This window comes from Sturnira hondurensis, unplaced genomic scaffold (assembly GCF_014824575.4).
Source record: "Sturnira hondurensis isolate 20B ecotype Veracruz unplaced genomic scaffold, ASM1482457v3 Scaffold0006437, whole genome shotgun sequence".
Lineage (NCBI taxonomy): Eukaryota > Metazoa > Chordata > Mammalia > Chiroptera > Phyllostomidae > Sturnira > Sturnira hondurensis.
This window is the reverse complement of record NW_028079068.1, coordinates 5,687,987-5,695,134: the sequence shown is the minus strand read 5'-3', so window position 1 is coordinate 5,695,134 and position 7,148 is coordinate 5,687,987.

The window sequence follows — 7,148 nt, the reverse complement described above, 5'->3', positions numbered from 1 at the left end:
AAAGCTCCCAAGGCCCCTTCCACCCATGGGTGTGGGGGCACCACAAAGCCGCCCTCCACCCATTGGGAGTGATGCACTGAAGCTGCCATCACCAATGCAGGTGGAAAGCAGGCTTCGCCCACCTGTGAAGGTGGGGGCTCTGCTGCTCCGTTTTCGGGAGCCAAGGCGGCCCCTGCCAACCCCTGGTGCGGTGGGTGTGCAGAGCCCACTTGCAGAGGCTGTGAATCCGTGGTGGAGACTTCTCCCATTTGCAGGGCAGGAGAAGCCGTAGTGGGCCTCACCTCCCCAGAAGGTAGCGTCACCACAGGAGTTCCCACTCTCTGGGGTCCCTCATTCCCCAGGTTCAGAGCATTAATGAGGTTTCTTTCCTCATCATCTTTCTCCTCCTGTGATCTACTATCAGGGAGGGGTTCTGAGGCCCCTTTCTCCTGGACCACTACACACTCCTCTGTAGAACTACTCACACAGTTCCAAACAAAGCAAACAAAGGTTCAAAGCAAAAAGAATACAGATGGCGTAAAGACCAGGTATTTCCCCTGCTATCGCCCACAATTCCAGCTCCATTATTGCAAAAGAGCAGTTAGAAACCAAGTTTTCAACCCAAACACTTTCACGGCTCTGCTTCCTGCCTGCTTTGTTTCCTTTTCACCTTTCCAGGCGTGATTAGGCAGCCGATGCCCTCAAGAGCGCAGAGAAATCCTCAGAGACTGGGAAAATTCCAAAGCCTCACTCTCTCACACCTGAGGGGGTCGGTCTGCCACGGACAATTACCCTCCTGGCTGGGTCCCCCAAAACTGTTACTGAACAAGGGTCCGAGGGGGGGGCAATACTTGGCCCACCAAGGGATGCCAAAAACTGCTACAGAAAAACAGGGGCCCCTCCCAAGGACGATACACTAATATCTATAGGGCTCTTCTGTCCGCCGCCAATTGGAAAGACATCTCTCAATGCCAGAGATTTGTGAAAAGGAAACAAAATGTTTATTTAATGCTATTCAGGCCTAATGCCTTCCTTAAAATACTAAAGTCTTTAAGGGTATACACCTATACACACACACACACACACACACACACACACACACACACATATACAGCGCTCCGTTCTCCCACTGTCCCAACTCCGGGTACCGAAAATCAGGAAAAGAGCACATGTCTGTTTTCAGGTCGCTGGCACGTGAGCTGTGTCGCCTGCCTGTCCAGGCAGGATCTCCAATTAATCCAAAATCATGTGGCACCTTTCACTGGCAAGAGTTCTTTACATCAAGTTCCAGTCAAAGTCTCTCCTGCTTTCCAGGCCCACCGAAAGTGCGTGTCTTTCTTCTTCACCTGGCCGCAGGGATCTCCATTCTGGCAAAGCTGTGTGGTTTTCCCTTTCACCTGGCCAAGAGGGGGTCTGCACTCTGCTGAAACTGCATGGCTCTCCTTCCTAATGGCTACAGGGGTCTACATCTTCCTAAATAGCGTGGCTCTCCCCCTCACCTGGCCGAGAGGGGGTTCCTCACCCTGCTAAAGCCACATGGCTCTCTTGCAGGCACTCTCTCAGAGAAGCAGCCCCAGTTCCAGCCTGGTAGCTACTCACTTCTCCCTGGCCCAAAACTTGGCCACAGCTCTTTAACATATCTATGAAAACAGTTAAAGGTTATAGATATGTTAAATGACCATTCCAGAGGTTAGCTGCAAAACTGTTGCTATGCAAAACAGCTCTCAATGGCCCTGCTCCATTCATCCCTTCCCCCAACTGACACCTTGTGGGGGGGGGGGGTGGTGAGGACATCTTAATATTTCCTCCAATATTCCTGTACACTTTGAGTTCTGGACACCATTCCAAATCTTTTCTGTGGCCCCCCTTGGCTGCACCCTGTATCAATACCCCGAATTAGGGCAGGGGGTAAGGAAGTGCTGTGGGCGTCTGTGGTTATCCTGAAGGACTTTGATATATCGATGGGGATGTTGGGTTACTGCTTTAAGTCTGTATAGCTCTAAATAAACCTTTCCTTTCCTTTTCACAAACCTCTGACATTGAGAGATGTCTTTCCTCTGGTGGTGGACAGACGAGCCCAGTAGGTGTTAGTATACTGTCCTTGGGAGGGGCCCCTGTTGTTCTGTAGCAGGTTCTGGCATCCCTGGGTGGGCCAAATATTGCCCCCTGCCTTGGACCTCTGTTCTGTAACAAGGAGAGTCCTGCATACACCCTGAGGACGGTAGGAGCTGATTTGGGTGAGTGTGTGGGGTGGGGGCGGGGGAGCGGGCGGGGGAGAAGCAGGGAAGCCTATGTGGGTAAATGGAGAGAGTGCAGTTACAGCAAAAATGGGAGAGAACAAGAGACCAGGGTGGGGAGTGCCTGGGGATGGGGGAAGGACTCCTCCGTTCTCTGAGGAGGCTCCACATTTCGTTAAAAATGCCAAGAGCTCTGCAAAAATCCTGAAAGAGGTCTTGTCTACTGCTGCAGGCGTCATCATTTTCATCGGAATCAGGGCTTTGAGTCACCAGGATGGGTCAGGGAAGGAGACCACACTCCAGAGAAACGCACTGACCTTGCGGAGGGCTTCTGGAAGCGCATGACGAAACTTCAGGCAGTTTTGTGGTTGTCATTATGAGGACAGGAAAGCCCATTGTCCAAACAATTTGCAAAGCTGAAACATTAATGACAGCGAATGAGCCACAAAACATTGTATACTTTTTTAAATCCTCAATCGAGGATATTTTTTAATATTGATGTTAGAGAAAGGAGGGTGGGGAGAGAGAGAATCATTGATACGAAAGAGAAACATTGATTGGTTGCCTCCTGTACACACCGTGACTGGAAATCGAACCTGCAACCTATGTGTGTTCCTTGACCAGAAATTGAGCCAGGAAACTTTTTTTTTTTTTTTTTTGGTGTACAGGATGGTGCTCCACCCAGTTGAGCCGCCCAGCCAGGGCATACAGTTTTTAAACATTATTTCTGATAAAAAAAATACATCTTAAGTGCAATAAACTTCAGTGCACCATTCAAAGTATAGGGTTTTATGTGCATTCCTCCAGGGAGGCACTCAAAGCTTTCTTTCAGATCGCTAATTGGGTTGCTGCACCGCCCAAATTTAAAAATATCAGAGGGTAGTCACCATAAAAAATAAATGATAACAAATATACACTATAAACCTGTAGACTGCAAGGTACCTATATACACATAACTTGTTATATGTATGCGTGCATTATGTGTGTGTTTATATATACCATACACACACACACACACACACACACACACACACATATGGCAAATGCTTAGGTAACCTTCCAAGTCAGATAAGTGAGTCTGTCAGTGAATCTGTAATATTGCTCAGGGTAGAGGGAAGTGTTTTCTTAAACTATACGATTAGTTCTAATTATTAATGCAGAAACATCCCTAGCAAGTTATAAAGTACAATTGTAGAGAAAAAGTTCTGATTCCATGTCATAAAGGGTTATAACATTCCTTATTTGTCCCTTCTTTTTGTCTACCACCTGGAATGAGGCCACGATGGCTGGAGCCCAAGCAGCTGGTTGGAATCACGAGACAGCATGGATAAAGCAGGACAGAAGGAGCCCGGAGTCCTTAAATGGTGCAGCTGCCGTATCAGGCCTGGACTGCCTTCCTCTGCTCTTCTTTTTTGTGAAAAGAAAAAAAAAACAAGCTTTCATTTTATTTATGTTACTGCTTGCCACAAGGCCTACACAGATCATCTCAATTATGGGTCATAATTACCCAGAGTGGTACCTCTCTTTGTTCCAGTTTTGTAAAGGAGGAAACCGAGACTTACAGAGGCTGTAGGTGGCAGGTTTACTTAGGCAGCCTGGTTCCAGAGCCAGGGTTCTCACTCCATACCAGGCATTACTCCAAGCACTTAGCAAGTGTCAATTTCCCACAGAAAACTCAGAAGATAGTTATTATTACTCTTCCAATTTGTAGAAAAAGAAATCCAGGCACGGAAGGGTTAAAAAGTACCACAGGTCCCAGCAAGTAAGATGGGTGCAAGGCAGGAATCTGGCTCTGGGGTTCACGGTCAGGTACTCTGCAATGTGACCTTTCTCAGAGGCCCAGATGGACTCTGTCTTCAGGGGCCGTTATCTCAGGAAGGTTTATGGGCTGCTCTTGCCCGATGAATGAGCGGCAGCCATCTGCCTAAAGCTGCTTCAAGGCCATGAGCCGAGTTGACCCTGACTTCTCTCTGCCATTGAAGAGACATTGCCCTTGTAGCATGGCCAATGCCAAGATTATAGATGGACGTTGATTTTAAAGAGGCAGAAACACAAGCCAGTATTTGCAAAAACTCTCTTCAGCATCCATTATAAAAAACTAGTAAAGTTACCCTTGGAGCGAAGCTTCTATTTTAAGAGTATCAGAGCTTGCTTGACAAACAAATACTCATCTGATGTTCACAAAAAAGTATCATAATGTGTGCTCCTATCATGAAAATCCCTAGGCAACTAAAAGTCAAAGTAATAACCAACAGTTCTGGCTGAGTAGCTCAGTTGGTTGGGGTATCATCCTGTTCACTGAAAGGTTGCAGGTTCGATTCCCTTTGATGGCTTGTATGGCAGGCAACCAATTGACTTTCATCTCACATCAATGTTTCTTTCTCTTCCTCTCTAAAAAAAAAAAAAATCAGTGAATACATCCTCAGGTGAGGTTTTAAAAAAATATGTCCTATACGCTAAGTTTTTTTTTAAGATTTCATTTATCTATTTTTAGAGAGAGAAAAAGGAAGGGAGAAAGAAAACATCAATATATAATCGCTATATCAGTTGGTTGCCTCTCGCACGCCCCCCAGCTGGGGACCTGGCCCACAACTTGGGCATGTGCCCTGACCAGGAATCAAACTGATGACTTTGGATTCACAGGCCAGCATTCAACTCACCAAACCATACCAGCCAGGGCTCAGGTGAGGATTTTTTAAAAAGTGATAATCAATGTGAATGCATCATATTCTACTGGAGTTGGGGGGTGACGGCTTTTCTTTTCCTTAGTTGAGAATATATTGAGCAACAGACATAAGAATCAGGTACACAGACATCAAAATATCAGCTTTGTTTCTGACAAAGCTGAACTAGAAAACATGGTTTGAACTTTGCAGACAGGCTTCATAATATGCCCCCTGGGACCAGTGTCATACAGACCTGGACCACGGTATCTTCCTCTCAGAGGCTGGTCATTTATCTAATGGAAGATCCTGAAGACAGGGGTCTCTTTCTGAGACACAGAGGGAGAGAAGATGCAGAAAAGGCATTCTGAGAATGCACAGTTCAAATTCAAGAAGAGTTCTGAAGTCATCAAGGAAGTCACTCTGCTACCCTTAGGGAAGATTAAGTGAGGGGCTGAGGGGCTGGGTGAAAGAATGAATGTTGTCCTCTAAACTTAGCAGGGGTGTCCAGCCTGCCGCCTTTGGGCCGCATGCAGCCCAGGGTGGCTGTGAATGTGGCCCAACACAAAGTCATACATGTACTGAAAACATTATGAAACTTTTTTGTCATCACATGTTGCAATGCATTTAATGTACTCCAAGACTCCTCTTCTTCCAGCGTGGCCCAGAGATGCCAAAAGTTGGACACCCCTGCTGAAGTGTCCCCTGAGAACAGAACGTCCTACTTATCTAGAGAAGTATAACAAAGAAGTCCCACTGAGATGACTCGTGTGAAAGGCAGCATGCCAAGTGTTTTACACGGTGAGGTGACAGATGGGGAAGTCGTCCGTGTTCCGTCCCTCGGAACAACGAGGGTCCCGAGTCTACCTGAAACGGATGTATAGGGATGGGACAAGAGGCGCGGAGAAAGGCAGCAAGACAAAGGTTTCTGATCAAGCTGCAAATTTTATTTTGGGCGGGGCTGTTATTTATAGAGAGGAAGGGAAAAGGGGAGGTGGTCCTGATAGGTTGTCCTGTGCATGCTCACTGCATGCTCTTGGCGACGGTTGGTGGGTGGGCGCGTGATCAGCATCTTAATTGGTAGGTAGTACTCATGATTAAGAGATGCCTACAAGGGTGGGGGCTACCTGGCTCGGCTGCAGCATCCTGTTTGGGGCTGCCTCAGCCAAGCCCTCCTGGTGCGATTTTCTTAATGGATTGCATTCACCGTCTTTAGGCCCCGACACGTCCGACTCCAGAGGCCCCACGCTGGCCTTCCCACTGCACTGCGGAGAGCAGTCAGAAAGGGCCATATAAAGGTCCAGTTCCGAGTGTGCGTCATTCCCTCCAACCTGAAAGCGGGTATCCAGGCAAAGATGTTCTGACATGAAGGGGGAGCTTGTGGACCTTTGGGCAGCTGATTTGCACCCAGATTTCATTCGTAGGAAGAAGGCATTATTGCCCTCTTCACAGATGATGTCTTTAAGGCTCAGAGGGGCTGAGTGACTTGCCTGAGACCACATAGAACGAAAAAGGATGAAGCTAGGATTGAATGATTTTCGAAAGCCCCTTTGCTTCCCCCTTATCTCATTGTCCAGGAGGAAATGGTCTCCCAAAAGCCTAAAACCAGGTTGTGGGGCATGATAAGAACTGATCTACACCTTCAGTAAGAGAGGTTATAAGGCCTATACATGGGGACGGGCCAGGGCAGGGGAATCGTGTGAGAGTGATGAGCTTAGAATTCCTTCTCCCGGCTCATCTAAGTGTCCAGAGCAGAAACCTGTTTCCCCTCCCCCTGGAATCTTCAGAAAGTTCATACCTATGTGACAGGCTTGAGTACCAGCTAGCGAAGAGAATACTTACCTTTCAACCATACATCTCAACAATTTTTTTTCCTGTGGTACAAGCTCAGAGGCCTTGTGTTTCACAGATACAGGTGCTTGATGGGCCCAGAAGGACACGGGAAGAGCGGGTGTGTGAGCCGGAAGAAGCTGTAGTGGTAGCTAGCGCTGGAAGATGAGTATGGACATCGATCGCTTGATGGAATGTGGGTGTGGGCAGTGCTGTGATTCCGTTATTCATTTAAATACACACTTAGCATAACATTAAAGTGACTTTAACTTAATACAAAGTTAAACTTTCATAGGAAGAAGGAAACACATGCGTGGCCAGGATTTTTGCTAGAGACTTTTCATGTATTATGCCTTTTAATCCTCGCAAGAGCCTTTGTTTCTCTGTCTTTTTTATCTTTCACACGGGAAGTTCCTTAGGCTTAGGAAGATTTATTAAC